We start from the raw sequence: 19,385 nt of genomic DNA on the forward strand, positions 1-19,385 counted from the left end.
CCCACATCCCTTTCCCCCTCCAGTCCCAACCCTGTAGTGACTCCAAAGGAAGGGAGCCCCGCTCATTCTGGGTTGGGAGGAGGAAGAATGAGAAAGGGGAAGCTCTCTCCTCCTCACGCTTCTGGCCACAATTCCACTCTTGGTTCCGTTAAAGCTCACCAAGAGTTGGTATCCCTGTGATTTCTGCCCACAGGGCCTCTCTGAGTCAGCTCATTCCTGGCTGTGGCCGCTCAGTGCTGCACCGGCTTCCCAGGCAGGGCTGTAGGAGCAGAGCGCACAGTGCGCTCAGTCTTCCCACGTCACCACCGCTGCCCCCTGCACACTGAGCCCCTCCTACCAGACATGGGTGACAGCAGAAGGGCCAGGGACTCCCTCAAAGGGGCGGGCTAGAAAGAAAAGCCCTTCCACGCACAGACTGTGGGCCTGGAGGGGGCAGCCGCCCTCACGCGTGTCTTGGGTTGAGGACTGTGACGTGTTAAGCGCAGCCCCGGCCACATAGGAAGTGTTCAATAAACGCTAACTATTACTCAATGTCAGTTAATTGCATCTTTCGGTTCTAAGATTGTCATGCGTTTCCTTTTTTTGGTTCTCTATGAAAATTTTCCATCTTATTGTTTAAATCTTGAAGCATATTATCCACAGGTCTTTTACAGGCTGAATCTGAAAACCCCGTCACCCGCATCCCAACTGGGTCTCCCCCTGTTACAGTCTGGTCTTCCCTAGTGCACAGGTTGTCTTACAGTTACCTGACTTTTTACTGCTGCTGGACTCTAGACTAAAACTAGGGATCAAGGCTCTGGGTGGTGATGGCTTTCTCCTAAGGCAATTCACTCTGTTGTTGCCAGTCAGTTGGGCCGACACTGTGGCTGCAGGTAACCTTGACCCAGATGGGACAGGAGATGACTCAGGGGTTGGCTTCAGTGTCTCTGAGGACTGCTCCACTTCTGGCTCCCTTCTAGCCCTCTGGGGTCCCAACCCAGACTAGGAGGGACGTATTAGGGTCCCTCCTCCCTTCTAACCCTCTGGGGTCCCAACCCAGACTAGGAGGGACGTATTAGGGCCCCTCCTCCTAAGAAGCACGTTGGGTGCAGATGTGATGCCACCTCCCACCTAGAGGCCTCAAAAGCTCAGTTGCTGCCTTTTGAAGCCAGCAAATGCCTTCAGGGGTCCAGGACTCCAGTACCCAAGGGTGACTGCGGTTTCCGACAATATATTAAACATTTTATAAGGGACTAGAAAAGTTTGGAGATTTCCAGCACAAAGTGAAGATACATGTTTAAGGAGATGGAAATGCTAACTGCTCTGATGTGATTGCTACACACTGTACATATGTCTTCGATTATCATTCTGCACCCCTTAAATATGTACAACTATTATGTCATTCAAGTCTTGCTATTCAGGATGGCTGGAGCTTCAATGGCCTTTAGGGGGCAGAAGATAAAATGAGAAGTTGGGCAAGAGCCAGAGGAGCAACTGCCTTCCATGCCACCCTAAGGAGCTGGGGATTTTTCTGAAAGAACTAGAGCCACAGAGTGATGTTGTTAGACTTAATTGATCCGAATCATGCCAGGGACCATGGACTGATGCATCAGACTTGGATAGGAGTGACGGAGGCTGGGGGCAAGGGCAGTGGTCAGTGTTTAAACTGGAACTGCAGAGTCAGTTTCGATTTGCAGCGCTTGACGAGGTCTGTGGTGTAAATACTCCCACACAACACTGACGATTGCAAGCCACCGACGGGACGTCACTCAGCGGGGAGCTGGAGAGACGAGCGCTGTCTGACCTTTCTGGCTCCTGATTTCGGGGGCCGGGGGGGATCTGACTGTTCTTGAGTCTTTGCAGAGAGAGAAATCATCTATACGTTTTTCAACTCCAACTTCCCTCCTCCTCAACCCAAATGGCGCACCCCGCAGGTCCCGTCCCCCTTGCAGAAAACCATCGTGATTGATAAACCCAGCTGAGCAGGGAGCCTCAGCGAATCTTAGTGCAAACATTTGCAGCTGCGCCTCCTGCACCAGTGTTTGCACACCCCATGCTTCAGACTCAGCATCCCACTTTGATGAGATAGGAGTGCACCCAAGTTGTAATGGCTTTATCTCGTATTTATACTTTTTAAGCAATTTATTTGAGAGGCAGAGTTACAGAAAGGGGGGGGGAGGTGTTAATCTGCTGGTTCACTCCTTTGATAGCCACAATGGCTGGGGCTGGGCCAGGCTGAAGCCAGGCACCAGGAACTCCATCTGGGTCTCCCACGCAGGTGTCTGGGACCCAACACCATCCTTTGCTGCTTTTCCAGGTGCATTAGCTGGGAGCTGGATGGAAAGCAGAGCAGCTGGGACTCAAACCAGCACTCATGTGGGATGCCGGTCTCACGTGTGGCAACTTAACCCACTGTGTCACAATGCCAGCTCCTGAGTATAATCTAATGTTCTCTTTTTGTCAGTCCCCACCTAACTTGCCCTGCTAAGTACCCAAGTTAATTTTGACAAAATCCAGAAGCTTATTGGAAACTCTGTATGGTAGCGGGGGAGGCTTGGAGTCAGCAACCAGTCTCCTGGGTCTCCCTGCCCACCAGGCTGTGGCCCTTGGCTTACTGCCATCAAGGAGACCACATTCACCCTCTCAACCTGTGAAGGACAGACAGGGGATCATGCAGAAGGCAACTGTCACCCATCACGGCATCTCAAGGAGCTCACCCTCCTCTCTCCCCACACCAAAATGGCAACCTCCCTGTGAATCCTTTCCGAGGTCAGAATCTCCTGAGATAGCACCAGCAGCTCATGGGCTTGGTACAAAACTGCACAGAAAGTCACCATGTGTCTAGTTTTCTTGTGTTTTCAGAGGTCCGTGCTTGCTCTTGCCCTCTTGGCTTTGACCATGAGCTTGGTAAAGCAGAGTCTTTGCAGGCAGGAGGAGGAAAGGAGCAGGAGCTTGGGGAGCAGGAGCAGCTGTGTTGCTGCCAGCTGTGACAGAGGCTCTGTGTCGCACTCTCTGGTCCTCAACCCTGCAGTGCAAAGCGGACTCGTGGCCACCCACTTGCAGGGTGAGCATTGCATTCGTCAGCTTTCTATCACTATCACAAACCCCTGAGAGAGGCTACTTAGAAAGGAAAGAGGTTTACTTTGTCTCGTGGTTTTGGAGGTTCACAGTGCAAGATCAAGCAGGCACCATTAGTTGGGGTACTTGGTAGGGCCAGAGACGTCAATGGTGGAGCTATGTGTGTGAAGGTAGGTTCCCACGACAAGCCAGGAAGCAGGGAGAGCAGCCAGGCTTCTGTAACCAACCTTGCTGTAAGAATGACCTTCTGAGGGTACACCCACGATGACCTAAGCACCTGCTACTAGGCCCACCTCCTGGACATCATCTTTGACTTCATTTGTCACCCTCTAAGATGCCATCCACTTTAGACTTTGGGATGTCACCATCTGAATGTGTTCAGGAGTCATATCCTATTCAAACCCCCCAGGTTTGCACGGATGGTCACTTTGTAGGAGAAGAACTCCAGGCTCTGAGGGATGAACTCCCCTGTCCCAGACTGGCCAAGGCAGGATTTGAACCCAGATTTGTTATTCCTTCCCACACTACTGTCTGGCTTCCTTCTGCTTCCTGGTATGGCTAACGGAAGAATTGTATTCTTCCCTGTGGTCCTCCTTTTAGTTTGGACTCGCATCTCATAGAACAACTATTTGGTTCACAGTTGCTTGAAACTTCAGGGAGGAATTATGGTAGTAAGGAAAGAATCATTCCAAGACCTTACAAATGCTACAGCAAAGCACTTTATCTAACTGTGGACTTGGAGAACGATTGCCCCAGTTTGCTTGGTACGTGTTAGGTTCTATGGTTGCAAATTCCATATCTAGGTAATCCCCTTAGTCCCCCAACCTGGGACAATTGGTCACTCTAAATTGTGCATACTTGGGGCAGGCATCTGCTTAGTGGTTAAGCCACTGGTTGAGACTTCCACATCCCCTATCAGAGTGCCTGGGTTCGAGTCCTGGCTCCACTCCTAATTCCTGCTCTCCGCTAATGCACATCATGGTTGGGGCTCTGCCACTCACATGGGAGACCTGGATTGAGTTCTGGACCCGGTACTGGTTACTACACCCATTTGGGTAGTGAATGAATATAGGAGAGCTTGCTCTGTCTGTCTCTCTGCCTGTCAAATAAATAAAATTGAAAAGTAAAAAACTTAAATTACGCATCCTTAAAAGGCACTAGTAGCTCTAGAGGTTGGTGTCATAAATTACAGGCACAACTGACTGTCACCATACGTTGCCTCTTTAGCCTGTTTTTATTGGCAGTGATGAGATCCATTTTATGAGATAGATGATAGATAAACACAAGAGTATTAAAAACTTTTGTGAGTCTTTCACTCAGAAGGAAACCATACTTCAAAAAGCTCATAGAAAACAGAATTTAAAAATAAATTTATTTTGTTAAAATATTTTGAAATCCATGCATAGTTTCTTCATAATATGCATTTTCCATGAACTTTTTGAAGATTCCCTTATACCAGATACAGTAGAAATTAAGCACTCTCATTCTAATCAAATTCATTTTTAAAAAGATTTATTTGAAAGGCAGAGTTACACAGAGAGGAGAGGCAGAGAGAAAGAGAGAGAGAGAGAGAGAGGTCTTCCATCCACTGGTTCACTCCCCAGATGGCTGCAATGGCTGGAGCTGCGCCAATCTGAAGCCAGGAGCTTCTTCTGGGTCTCCCATGCGGGTGCAGGGGCCCAAAGACTTGGACCATCTTCCACTGCTTTCCCAGGCCATAGCCAAGAGCTGGATCGGAAGTGGAGCAGCCGGGACTCAAACCGGCGCCCATATGGGATGCCAGCACTGCAGGTGGCGGCTTTACCCGCTATGCCACAGCGCCAGCCCCTCAAATTTATTCTTACTCAATTCACTCATATTTAATTTCCTCTGACTTCATAATTGAGAGATGGTCAACATCTAGTAGCTTAAAATTACCTTCGAAGGGTGTTCTAAAAAGGATCTACTCTTTCCGTCATCATTGTCTCTCCTTTCTCCTCCTCCTCCCCCTCTTTCTCCCTCCTTGTGTGCTGTAAGGGAAGTGGTGGGCCCCACTGTGGAGAGAGGAGGCAGAGTCTCCAAGCCAGTGCAGAGTGTGTGCAGTCATTCATCTCCTGCCTTGCTGTTCTATCCTCACTCTCTAGGGTCTTTGGTCAAACCACATCTCTCTAAGTTCTCTCTCCCCAGAGCCCTGTTCTCAAGTATTGTTTTGCAATAGCTGGCACTCCCATGCACCAGGCCTTAGATGGAGAATGTGGGCCCTCCCACCAGGGAGCATGGTTTCTCAGCAGGCACTTGCACTTACTTGCACTTGTTTCCTGAATTCAAGTCCACACACAGTCATTTAGCACCTACTGTGTAGCAGTTCAAAATATTTTGTAATGAGCCGTCCGTTTTTAAGCACAGTCATTTCTTTATAATATATCACTGTCTGGTTCTGGGAGTGGTTCTGGCATCCCACTTTTCATGTTTGAAAAATATGTAGGGTATGTAGGGGGCCAGCACTGTGGCACACGGGGTAAAGTCACCGCCCTGGGACCCCGGCATCCTGTATAGTCAAAGGTTTGTGTCCCAGCTGCTCCACTTCTGATCCAGCTCCTTGCTAATGGCCTGGGAAAAGCAGCTGAAGATGGTCCAAGTGCTTGGGCTCCTGCCACCCACGTGGGAGAACCAGATGAGGCTCCTGGCTCCTGGCTTCAGCCTGATCCCTCACTGGCTGTTGTGGCCATCTAGCGAGTCAAACAGTGGATGGAAGATCTTCTCTGTCTCTCCCTGCCTCTCTGTAACTCTGACTTTCAAAATAAATGAATAAGCCTAAGAAAAGGAAAATGTGTAAGACCTTGGGAAGGGTGGCTCACGTGGTGAGAAGGCTAACAACTGAACACATCCCACTAGAGACTGCGACACCCACAAGGGGAGAGGAAGGGTCTGCTGGCCCTGGAATAACTGCTTGTGGTTTACAAAGCAGTTTCCCTCTGCCCATCACCATGACCCGATCCCATCGAGTCTCTGTGTCTCCGCAGCATAGCTGGGTGGTATGGAGGTGGACTGTCTTCGTCAACCCCAGGTCATCCCCTCGGTCTGCCTGGCCTCACGTAAGTGACTTCATCTCTCCAGCTACATTTCCTCTTCTGAACATGTGAGCCATAGGAGTCATTCCTTGTAGGGCTATTGTGAGGATTAAAGGCGATAAGCTGCTTAGAGAGCTGGACACACCTAGCTTGTCGTAAGCACTCCGGAAGTGTTATCTATTAATGCGCCCGAGAATCCCCAAGATTTGCCAGATACCAGGAAAGAGACACAGAAAGGACAGACTGCCTGCTCCCCCAGGGGCCGACTTCGAAAGAAAAGCTAGGTCTCCAGGCCAACCATTCCCAGAGTTGTTTTTCTTTGCCCCACACATCTCCTTATCAGAGTTTGCAAACTGGTGGTGCATAGATTGAATATCTGGGATTACTTGCTTTATTGTGTTATTTCATCAGAATACCACACATAACAAAATCAGAATATCTAGATCTTGTTGCAAAAATAGAAGTTCTGGACACTGAGACAACCGTCTGCTGGAAGTGACAGCTCCCACTTCTGGCACCCTCAGAGTGGTGGCTGAGGGCCAGGTTCTACGAGCTGTTCTCCTCGAGTTCACTCTGTTCTCTCCCTCCTTTGACAGAGGTATGGCTCCAAGTTCCCCATTTCTCTGAGCAGTGGAGAAGCCCCAAAAGACTCCAAGGGTTCCACGGCTTTCTTCTCGGCAGACACGGCCCCCTGCTCACCTGTTCCCTGCCCCTGCCTCTGAGCACCTGCACTGGGCTTCCAGATCTCCAAGCGCCCAGTTAGACCTCCAGTTCCATGCTCTTGGCATTTCCCTGGAAACTTCCTCATCAGTCTGGAAGCATTTGAGGTAGATCTTTTTCCCTCCCGTTCTCTTTCCGTTGGAAGCGTGAGTGTGGCAGGGGCTTACCTGAAGCCATAGGGAGGGCCTTGTGGGCTGTGTGGAGTCCTGAGCTCTTCCGGCCTCTGGCTGCAGACTGAGCTGCTGCATTTAAAGGGAGCATCCAGACAGCACCTGTGCCCCAGCACCGCCCAGGGTGGAGCTGATCTTTCTCCCTGACCACCTGAGGAGGGGAAGAGGCGGAGTCTGGCTTCCCCTCCCACATGCCCACACATGGCTGGTCAGCCCCAGGGATGAGAACGTGGTGACTGATGCCAGGCCAGGCCCAGCTGCCAGAAGGGTGACTCAGATTAGCAGAAGCAAAACTGGTTCTTATCTGCGTAAGGTCATGTGTGGGGAACGGAGCTCGGTGTATGGGGCTGGGCTCCCCAAATCCTGGCCACCACTAGTTCATGCATGCACACACACATTCATCCAAAACCCAGCCATTGGCTTAATCTTGTGTGCTGGGCACTCTTCCAGGCCATGGGGACAAGCCAAGGTAAGGGATAAGGCCCCAAACTTGTTGATGGAAAACAGACAAGACAATGAGTTCATGTGGCAGTGTGTTCTATTGGGGATATGCTGCTTTTTTAAAAGATGGATTTATTTATTTGAAAGGCAGAGTTAAGCAGAGGCAGAGAGAGAGGTCTTCCATCCACTCATTCACTCCCCAGATGGCCACAATGGCTGGCGCTGCAATGATCCAAAGCCAGGAGCCAGGAGCTTCTTCTGGGTCTCTCACACAGGTGCAGGGGTCCAAGCACTTGGGCCATCTTCTACCACTTTCCCTGGCCATACCAGAGAGCTGGATTGGAAGTGGAGCAGTCAGGACTCGAACCCAGGCCCATATAGGCCCATCTGGCACTGCAGACAGAGGCTTTACTTGCTATGCCACTGTGCAGGCCCCAGGGATATGCTTTTGAGAGAGCTAGCAATGGGTGTATCATTTAGGAAAAGTGGCTAGCGTAGGCCTCTCTAAGGAGGTGACATTTGAGCCAAGACTTGAGTGACGTGAAGGAAGGGGAAGAATATTCCATGTGGAGGAAGCAGCCAGGGCAAAGCCCCTGGGTGGGAATCTTTGAGGCTGATCTGCCTACTATGCGGAGGTCGGTGGGGTGGGACCATGGCTTGGGAGCAACTGAGTCACCCTTTGGGCCACACCCCAGCCACTACCACAGCATTGTCCAGGAGGACAGATACTCTCCCCACTTTCTCTGGGGAATATTCTGGACACCTTTCCTCTCCCTGGCCACTCAGAACCAACTTGCTCTAGCTCCTACTCTGCGCCGAGCATCTGGGAACAGGTGACTCACAAACACCAAACACAGTGCCGTGGCTGAACAGCTGTGTGCATCTGGAATGGATCTTCTGTGCTCCAGGCTTCCCTTTGATAACTGCGACATGGGCCTGCCACTCCCTGCCCAGAAGGATGAGTGACACACAGATGGTAACATGCTTTAAAAATTGAGTGCTGGGGACAGCGCTGTGGCGTAGCGGGTAAAGCTGCCACCTGTGATGCTGGCATCCCATATGGGCACTGGCTCGAGTCCCGGCTGCTCCACTTCTGATCCAGCTCCCTGCTAATGCGCCTAGGAAAGCAGTAGAAGATGGCCCAAGTGCAGGGGCCCCTATACCCACACGGGAGATCCAGAAGAAGCTCTTGACTCCTGGCCTCTATCTGGCCCAGCCTTGGCTGTTGCAGTCATTTGGCAAGTGAACCAGTGGATGGAAGATCTCTCCCTCTCCCTCTCTCTCCCATTCTCCCTCTGTGTAACTCTGACTTAAAAAAAAAAAAAAAAATTGTGGCCGGCATCACGGCTCAATAGGTTAATTCTCTGCCTGTGGCGCCGGCACACCAGGTTCTAGTCCCGGTTGGGGCGCCGGATTCTGTCCCGGTTACCCCTCTTCCAGGCCAGCTCTCTGCTGTGGCCAGGGAGTGCAGTGGAGGATGGCCCAAGTGCTTGGGCCCTGCACCCGCATGGGAGACCAGGAGAAGCACCTGGCTCCTGGCTTTGGATCAGCGCGGTGCGCCGGCCGCAGCGCACTGGCCGCAGCAGCCATTGGAGGGTGAACCAATGGTAAAGGAAGATCTTTCTCTCTCTCTGTCTCTCTCACTGTCCACTCTGCCTGTCAAAAAAAAAAAAAAAAAAAATTGTGCCTTTGAACAAAGCTGTGCTCCAGGCAATGCTTTGATAATACTCAGGTGAAGAAGAGGGTAAGGGCTGGACCAGCCTGCTGGCTGCCTCTGGTCCTGCTACCTGTCCCTCCTCTTGGGGAAGCACAGTCCACCTCCTCTTGCAGAGGAGTTCGTAATTCCTATACTTCCTAGTTCCTAACAGGGATCTGATGGGCGCTTTCCCCATCCCCCGAGTCCTGTAGGCCTGGGCTCATTCCCAGAGTCTCTTCATTTAGTGCACCAGCCCTGAGATGGGGGTGGGAGGGGGTGGGTATTATGAGGCAGCAGATTAAGCCACAGCTTGGGACACCTGCATCCCATAGCAGAGTGCCTAGTTCAAGTCCCATCGACTCCACTTCTGATCCAGCTTCCTACCATTGCATCCTGGGAGGTAGCGGAAGATGGCCCAAGTACTTGCTTTCCTGCACCCACATGGGAGCTCCTTTGCTCCTGGCTTCAGCCTGGCCCAGCCTTGGCTGCTGTTCTATTCAGGGAATGAACAAGCAAATAGAAGATTTTCTCTCTCTCTCTCTCTCTCTCTCTCTCTCTCTCTTTCTCTCTGCCTTTCAAATAAATAAACACAAAAATAAAAATGAATAAATAAAATCTTTGAAACAAATGAAACAGGACTGGGAGGAGCAGGGAGCCAGAGCTGGGACAGGCTCCCCGCCCAGGAGCTCTGACGGCTGGGACTTCCCCTGGGGCCCTTACTTCCTGCTCTGTGCAGCCTTGGCGTGCCCAGCCAGGTGCCAAGGTCTCGGAGCCCTGCCTGGGGATTTTTGTAGCAGATCATGTAGAGAAATGCCTATTTAGTAGAGAACCGGGAACTCATTTTGTAAACCTGGAAACTTTGTCAACCTGAGCTCGGGGCAGCCTGGACCACTGCCAGGGGAGCTGCCTTGCCCCCACAGTGTCCACATCTGTTAGGACAACGGCAGGGCAGGGAGGGGGCAGGTGGCACAGGGAGGCAGGCTCTGGCGCCAGGAGGTTCAACCCCTGACCTCATGAGCTGCTATCTGTGGGCCTGGGATGAGCCTGCTGTGGGCAGGTGTTGTGAAGAGCTTGGCTGAATGCAGCCTGTGGAGAGAGGTGCAAAGGGCCGGCTGCTTGCTCTGAGTCAGGCCCATGGAGCCAGGGCAAAGAATCCGAGGGCTGAGAAGAAATGGGATCGGTTTTACAGCTCTGAGGACTGTACGCTCTGAATTGTTCCCGTGCTCAGGAGGAAGCCCAAAGCCCTCACAGGTCTGTGAGCGTCAGCCAGCCCAGCTCCCCGGAAACTGCTCCCTTTGTTCTCTGGCTCAAGCCACCCACAAGCCTCTGCTTGCCTCCACAAATGCTCCTCTTCCTGGGCCCGGAGTGGTGGCACCGCGGGTTAAGCCACGCTTTGTGAGGGTTCGAGTCCCAGCTGCTCCACTTCTGATTCAGCTCCCGGCTAATGCACCTGGGAAAGCAGCGGAAGATGGCCCAAGGGCTTGGACCCCTGCATCCATGTGGGGGACCCTGATGGGGTTTCCAGGCTCCTGGTTTTGGCTTGACACAGCACTGGCTATGCAGGCATTTGGGGAATGAAGTGTCAGACGGAAGATCTCTTTCTCTGTCTCTCCCTCTCTCTGTCACTCTGCCTTCCAAATAAACGAAATAAATTTTTCTTTAATAATCTGCCTCTTCCGCCTACCTAGAGACTTTGACATAGGCTGGTGCTCTGCCTGCCTGGTTCTACTGACTAGTCAGCTAGCCTCAGCTGAAGACCACAGCTCGGACACTGCCTTGTGTGACCCTCATAGCATCTGCCTCCTGGGCAAGTGGTAGGAAGGACCATGTCTGTTTTGCTCACCATTGTATTCCCAGCTCAGAACATGGGGCCTGGCCCATAGTGAGAGGAGGGAAGGAATGAGTGGAAACCACCAGACATAAGCACTCTTCACACTCACACACACTCCCATTCATCCGTGTGGATGAATGAGAGCTCTGAGTGTAGCATTCACAAGTGGCCACATGCTGAACCACGTTGGTGCAAAGCAACTGGGGTAAGACAGTGCAGACTCTGCTGAACTCACCATCACTCTTCTAGGAAGACCCCATGGCTGCCATTGTAATTCACAGGAGCTGTCAGGTATAGATGGACATGACCTTGTCCCCAGATTATAGCTGACTGGGCCTGTGATAGACAGATGCTTGAAACTAACCCACTTCTCAGAATAAGGAACTGGAACTCAGAGAGGCCAGTGTGTCCCTGCTCTCAGACTGAGGCTTCCTAAATCCATAACTGTAGGGTGGCCCTCTTCTGCAGGTGCGTGGAGATACAGAGAAAGCCATTCTACAAGAGAGAATGAAGCAGGCAGACGGATGCAGGAAGGGGAAGGCTGCGGCCTTGGACCAAGAGACCACTGTGGCTGCCTTAATTTCTCACGAGCTTCCTGTTCCCAGTTAGCATCTCCCATGAGGCCTGGCTACACCTCCAGCCACGCCTCATTTCAGCTGCAGCTAGCTCAAGCGTGTTCGTGTCCTGCAATCAAGGCCTAACTTAGAGAGTCCTGCAGAAGCCAGCAAGCAACAGAGGAGTCAGGGAAAATGAAAACTCAGCGAGGCAGAGATTGACAGCTGGGAAGGGCCGCTTGCTACTCTGGCCTAGCACGTTCCGGTTCAGCAAGCTCACCGACAAGGCTCCTCGCTTCAGTAGCGCATGTGTGAGATTTAGTCTGCCCAGAACCCTGCCTTTTTTGGTGAGCTGCTCCTCCTTTTCTTCTTCCAACCATGTTTTTTTAAAAAAAATACTTTATTGAGGTATAATTAAAATATAAAAGCTCTATATATTTAATGTATTCATCTCAATGAGTTTGAGGACAAGAATACACCCATTAAAACATCACCACCATTGGAGCTATAAGCATATGCAGGACCTCCCAACATTTCCTTCTCCTGTTTATTTTTATCTATTATCATTTAGCTATTTTATTATCTATCCTTTTGCAAGAACACAATATAAGACCTACCGTCTTAGCGATTGTAGTTGTACAGTACAGTATTGATGGCTATAGGCACTGTATCAATCCATAACCTGTTGCTATAACAAAATAGCTGACACTGGCTACTTTATAAAGAAAAGATTCCTTTAGCTCACAATTCTAGCTGTTTTGGTGGAGAGGCAGAAAGAGGGCTGGCAAAGCGAAGAAGAGACCAAGCCTTGCTCTCGCAAGCACTCACTCACTCTGTGAGACCAGTGTTAGCCCCTTCGAAGAGCAGTGCCCCCAGGAGCCAGCCACTTTCCGCTCTTAAAGACCCCACCCCACTCCAACCCTGCCCCCGCCCCGGGGCTCAAGTTTCCAGCACAAGGCCCTTTGTGGGACACACTCAAACGTATCTAAACCTAGCAGGCACTGTGCCATGCAACAGGTCCCCACAACGTACTCCTCTTGCATAACTGAAGAGCTGTGCCCTCAGGCATCTCCTCTCCATTCCTCCTCCCTCCAGCACCTGACAGCTACCCTCCTCCTTCCCCACCCCCCACCTCTGCCGCCACTGCCACAACTGCTGCTGCTCTTCATCTTCTTCCTCTTCCTCCCTCTTCTTTAGGGCTTATTTATTTGAAAGGCAGAGTAACAAAGAGAGAGGGAGAGCCAGAGAGGAAGGGAAGGAGGGAGAGAGAAAGCATGCCTCCATATTCTGGTTCACTCCCTAAATGCTCTTAAGAGCCAGGGCTGGTGCAGGCTGAAACCAGGAGCCAGGAACTCCATCTGGGTCTTACAGGTGGCAGACACTCAAGGACTTGGACCACCGTCTGCTGCTTCCCGGGTGCATTCGCAGGAAGCTGGATGGGAAGTAGAGGCAGGACTCAACGGCAGTCACCACAGTATGGGATACGGGCATCCCAAGTGGTGACTCAACCTGCTGCACTCCAGTGCCCACCCTGAGTCTGACTATTGTAGACCCCGCATACAAGTGAGATCGCACAGTGTGTATGTTTCTGTGTCTGTTTTATGTCACTTAGCACAACATCCTCCGGGTTCTTCCGTGTTGTTTCAAATGGCAGTATCCTCATTTTTTAAGTACTATTCCACTGTGGGTACATACCACAGTTCCTTCCATTGTCCTTTGATGAACATGGAGGTCGCTTTCATACCTTAGCTATTATGAACAATGCTACGAAAACTCCAACCATCTCACTTTGAGCCACAGTACATCGGGCATATGACCTGGTGAGACAGGTTCAAATCCTGCTGATATTGTTCGAGCTGAAACAGAAAGAAAGGGAGCGGTTCCTCTTTTCTGCTAAGTGACAAAGTAGCAAAGCTTGAGATGGTAGAGCTGTCAGTTGGTTCAAGGTGGCATTGTGTCATTCGCAAGGCAGCCAATGACTATGAAAAAGGACATGCATTTGTTTCATTAAAACTGACTCCCCTCCCATGCTGTGCCAGGTGCAGCGGTAGATCCTGGAGAGACAGAAGGGAACAAGGTGGACATGTCCTTGTCCTTTTGGGACTCATCCTTTCTGCACCCCCAGGAAGCTACATCACAGGTAATGTACAAGGCGATGCAGGAAGCACAGTTTTGTGCAAGTGTAGAGGAGGGTCTCCCACTCAGTCTTGGAGGTGAGGTCGAGGGAGGAAGATAGGGAAGAAGGAAGGAAGAGAGGCCCATAGGTACAGGAAAGCAACTATAAGTAAATCATCAGGGGCTGGCACTGTGGCATAGTGGGTAAAGCTGCAGCCTGCAGTGTCGGAATCCCATATGGGCGCCAGTTCAAGTCCCGGCTGCTCCACTTTCGATCCAGCTCTCTGCTGAGGACTGGGAAGGCAGTAGAAGATGGCCCAAGTGCTTGGGCCCCTGCACCCATGCTGGAGACCAGAGGAAGCTCCTGGTTCCTGGCTTCAGATCAGCACAGCCACAGCTCTGGCCATTGCGGCCAATTGGGGAGTGAACCAGTGGATGGAAGACCTCTCTCTCTCTCTCTCTCTCTCTCTGCCTCTCCTTCTCTCTGTGTAACTGTGACTTTCAAATAAGTAAATAAATCTTTAAAAAAAGTAAATCATCAGAACTGAGGTGAAACATTCAAGGGAAAGAGCTATAAGAGGAGCCTATGGGGTGAGAGGGACTCTTGGACCTTAGGTCCATATCTTTTGCCTTATCAAGGACCTCAGGGTGTAGAACAGGGACAGGAGCTCGGAGCTTCCAACACAAGAGACTTGGGTGGCAATCAGGTTAGAAGTGGAAGAGCGGTTAGCAGCTTTTCCGTTTGCATTTCCCCCTTTGGGAGGAGGAGTGTTGGGGAGCTGAGGGCAACTGTACAGTCCTACCCCCAAGAGACCACTTGAGTCAAAGGGTGTCCCTGTTGGCCGGCTCCTGTCACACCGTGACCGAACCCTTGGAAGCCCTGCTCCAAATGCTGCTTATCTGAGCCAGCTTCCTTTTCTGAAGTCAGGGGCTTTTACAAAGAAAGTAGCATTCAGACCATAGCATCTTGTGGTGCATCCGAATTCCTGGAGAGACCAAGCTACAATAACAGGAACATGCAATCAATCTGGGGTGTTATAAAAGATTGCATCACTGGGGGAAGGAGGCTGTTCTCAGGAACAGAACAACCTAAGGTCTGGAGTTGCCTCAGACTGGGTCTCGGGGTTGGAGGCCAAGGTCACGGAGTAAACCTCAGGAGGGCCCATCTATCTCGTTCTGTTGCACACGTAGCCCAGACTGGCCTCTCTGGAAAGGGGGCTTTGTGTGGTTGCTTCCAGGCCTGCCTGAGAGGCTGATCTGTGGGTGTGTGGAGAGCCTTGTGCAATGGTGATTAGCATGCCGCACGTTTACTGGAAAGCAATGGCAGGACCCACGCCTGTGACCTTGAAGGAAGGAGGGCCGAGCTGCCGTCGCGGCTCGGCCCCATCCACTCTTCAGAGCTCTGGAGCTGAAGTGGTCTTCACAGGCCCGCAGCAGTGAGATCTGGGTGCAGGCGGCTTCCCTTAGCGGGAGGAGGTGGCCTCCTCGGGTGCGGGCACTCCGCCTGGTGGGAGTGTGGGCAGCACACACACCGCAGTGACAACGATGCGGTCAGGCCATCACACGGGCTACCATCGCATTTCTACAACTGTCCTCACCACCTCTTATTATGACCCTCGATTTACAGATGGGGAAACTGAGGCACGGGCTGTCTGACTCTGAGCCACTCAGGCCCTGGATCCCCTGACTCCTTCCTAAGGAAAACCTTAACTTCTCATTCACCCGCACACTGTCTGCCAGATGGCTCTTTCCACCTCTGACATTCAGTTTTTTCTAGCTCTGAAAGGGATGTCCTAGTGCTTGACCTACCTTCTATTTCTCTTATAGGATCACAGCCAAGGTCAATCAGAAACAGGCCTGGATATGTGGATGTGCTTTGTGGCTTGCTAAGCCTCCTACAGTTTTAGGACAGAATACTTTTTTTTTTTTTTTAATTTGACAGGTAGAGTTATAGACAGTGAGAGAGAGGGACAGAGAGAAAGGTCTTCCGTCTGTTGGTTCACACCCCAAATGGCCACTATGGCCAGAGCTATGCCGATCCGAAGCCAGGAGCCAGCTGCTTCCTCCTGGTCTTCCACATGGGTACAGGGGCCCAAGCACTTGGGCCATCCTCCACTGCACTCCCAGGCCACAGCAGAGAGCTAGACTGGAAGAGGGGCAGCCGGGACTAGAACCCGGCACCCATATGGGATACTGGCACCGCAGGCAGAGGATTAACCAAGTGAGCCATGGTGCCGGCCCTCTTTATATGGTCTAAGAGACGGCAGCGTCAGACCTCCCCTGACATTATAGCTCCATCCTTCTGCCAACCTCACATTCAGAGTTTTTCTGTTTTACAGACAAGACACGGTTGTGGAGGTTTTTCTATATGCTTGTGGATTTTCTGGCTCACCATTCTCACTTCCCAGATCTTGTGTGGTAAGCAGAATAATGTCCCCTCTCCTAAAAATGTCCACATCCTCCTCCCTGAGGCCTGTGTGTGTCACAAAGCAAAGGAGAGATTGAGGTTACAGGTGGAATTAAGGTTGTTAATAGGCTGACTTTAACATAGGGGGGTTTCCCTGTTTTATGCTGGTGGGCCCACTCTAATCACAAGACTCCTTCCCTGGGAAAGCGGGAGGCAGGAGCAGTCAGGGTGATGAGATGCGAGGACTCAACCACCGCCGTTGGCTTTGGAGACAGAGGAAGGGGGCGTGAGCCCTGGGACGCAGGTGGCCTCCAGCAGGTAGAAAAAGCAGGGAGACAGGTGATCTAGAAAGCCCTCCAGCGACTCTGCTGACACCTGGACTCTAGCCCAGCAGGTCGTGTATCAGATTTCTGCCACAGAACTAGGAGATAACAACGTCGTGTGGCTTGTAGTCACCTGGTCTATGGTCATGTGTTATGGCAGCTAACGGGAAGCTAACACACCTGCTGTTAGGATTTGAACGTCTCCCCCAGAAGCTCCTGTATTGGAACCTGCACTCCCCATGCAATGGCACGGAGAGGCGGTGGGCCTTTCAGACGTCACTGAGATCAAATTAGTTACCACCAGAGTAAGCTTTTCTACAGCCGTCTGTTCTCTCCTGCGCACACCTGCTTGCCCTCTGCTTCCCCACCCCGAGACCCCTGCTAGAGGAGGCCTCCCAATCTTGAACTGCCAGCCTTCGGCACCGTGAGCTCCATTAACGTCTTTCTTTCATAAATTAACCAGCCTCAAGTGTTCTGTTAGAGCAAGAGGAAATGCTCTAGGATTCCTCTCTTTGTCTTTTTTGGTATCATTTTCCTTCACTTAGAAATTTTCTTTTTAGGAGATAAAGTTGCTCATGGTTATCCGGAAATGTCTTTATTATCTATTTCTTCAAAGATACTTTGGATGGACATGAAATTCTTATTAATGGTTCATTTTTCTCTCGGCATTTTGAAGATGTCATTCAGCTGTCTCCTTGCTGCCACCATTGTTTTGTTTGTTTGTTTGTTTGTCTGTTTTTTGACAGGCAGAGTTAGACGGTGAGAGAGAGAGAGACAAAGATCTTCCTTCCGTTGGTTCACCCACCAAATGGCCACTATGGCCCGCGTGCTGCACCAATCCGAAGCCAGGAGCCAGGTGCTTCCTCCTGGTCTCCCATGTGGGTGCAGGGCCCAAGCACTTGGGCCATCCTCCACTGCCTTCCCGGGCCACAGCAGAGAGCTGGACTGGAAGAGGAGCAACCGGGACAGAATCTGGCACCCCGACCGGGACTAGAACCTGGGGTGCCGCTGCCACAGGAGGAGGATTAGCCAAGTGAGCCACGGCGCTGGCCGCCATCATTGTTTTGAATTCAGCAGTCCATCTACTGGTTAAATAATCTCTTTCCCATTGGAGTTTGCAGATTCAATGCAGAGATCTGTGTGTGAATTGCGGTCTCTTTTGTGTAAGCTATGTTTCTAGAATCTGTGGATTTATTTTTCAGTTCTGGAATGCTCTCAGACATGAACTTTTCAATATCATTTTTTTTCTTCTTGCTTTCAATTTTCACCCAGCAAGGCTACAATTAGATGTGTGTTAGTCCTTTTCACTGTACTGATAGAGTCTGAACATGTCTGTCTTATATTGAATTGCCTTAATTCATTTTTCTCAACTCTGTATCATTCTTTTGCTTCATCCACTGTATTAGTTTCCTTTAACCATATTCATGAGCTACCCTGGAGGAGCTTCAAAACTGAAAATAAACTCCAACTTTTTATTCTGCACCTCTCTTCACTGTCTCTTTGCCATTCTTGGTTCGAGTCCATCCCCTCATTTATGTAGCTGCAAAGAAGGTCCCTTTGCTTATTCACTCACATGGGACCTTGGAGCCACAAATTGGAAAGAAAAGACATTGAAATGCCAGTGAGCAAAGGAAAATGTGCAAAAAGTAGAATCCGGATAGGAAGCAGGGACATAGAGACGTCCTAACTGCCGCCATGCACAAGGGAAGCATGGTTACAAGAAGGCGGCGCGTCAGGGACTAAGCATGAACAAGGAAAAGTACGCTTCCCGGCACGGATGAGGTCGCAGTCAGAAGCGACGCTGCGACAGTTATTGTTCCAACTCTTTCGGAAAGTGATTATGTGACACGTATCCTAAGTCATATTACTTATCTTTGATCCATCAATCCCATTTCCCAACATGTCTCAATAGAAGATAATCCGAAGGATAACTATCACATCATTATTTCATCAGAGATGAAAATATCTGAAGAGTAGAAGGAACCTCAATGCGCACCAAGGAAAGTCAGTGATGCTGCACTGTGGAAGATGTGCAGCTATTGGAAAGATTTAGTTTTGAAGACCGGGTAGGCAACATGAAAAATACTCCCAGCATGCTGTTGGTGCCGTCTCATCCACGCGAGGAGCCAGGAAGGGAAAGACAATAATGAGGTGCACGCTTCTCAGGGGAGATGGAAGAGGGCTGCAAACCTCCCCCTTTCTAAAAAAGCTTCAAGCAGACGGCTGTGCCTCCTGAGCCGACGACAGTAAACCTGCGTGCGGACCCTGCAGGCTGTGACTGCCGTACACTGCTTGTGTTTCTGATTAAACAATCCTCATGGTGAGAGTTACCCTGCTACATAGGCAAGAGCAGTATGGCGAGGGGGATAGGTAAGCAGCAGTGTTTGTGGTTCTCACCAGACACAACGTGCCAGCAGCATGGCTCTGGGCTCGGCTGGGAGTGTCAGGGTTTTCTTTTCCAGGATTTTTGGTCATCATCTGTGCTAATAGCAGCCCCTGATGTCATAAACTCTTGACTCATTGTCGTGGTCGTCTGTCTACTCACTCTTCCCAACACACCCACCACTTCCATGTCTTTGCATAATAAGTCCTCCTGCTACCCAAAACAGCCTTCTGCCCAGAAGCTCATCACCCCTGAGCCCATCTCTAATGCCACCTCCTCCAAGAAGCCTCCTTCATCTATTCCTACAGCAGCACCGGCACTTCCCTCCCAGGGTCCCCATGCATGCTACACTGCATTATCATAGCTTGTGATTCTGTTTCCCTGCTGGGACTAGGGGGTTCTTGATGTCAGAAGCATGAATGATTCATGAGCAAATGGATTGAGTATGGGATTAGAGTTGGCTACGCCTGGTTTTCAAGTTCTGCCCCACCATATGCTAACCATGGTACTGAGCTTTTCTGAACTTCTGCCTCTCTAGCTGTATAATGGGGGTCGAGGAGAATCTGCTTCCCCAAACCACTGGCACACAGTAAGTGCCCAACAAATCTCACCTCTGCACCAGGCCTCCTAACCACTGG

The sequence above is a fragment of the Lepus europaeus genome, chromosome 13 (genome assembly GCF_033115175.1).
Source record: "Lepus europaeus isolate LE1 chromosome 13, mLepTim1.pri, whole genome shotgun sequence".
Taxonomy (NCBI): domain Eukaryota; kingdom Metazoa; phylum Chordata; class Mammalia; order Lagomorpha; family Leporidae; genus Lepus; species Lepus europaeus.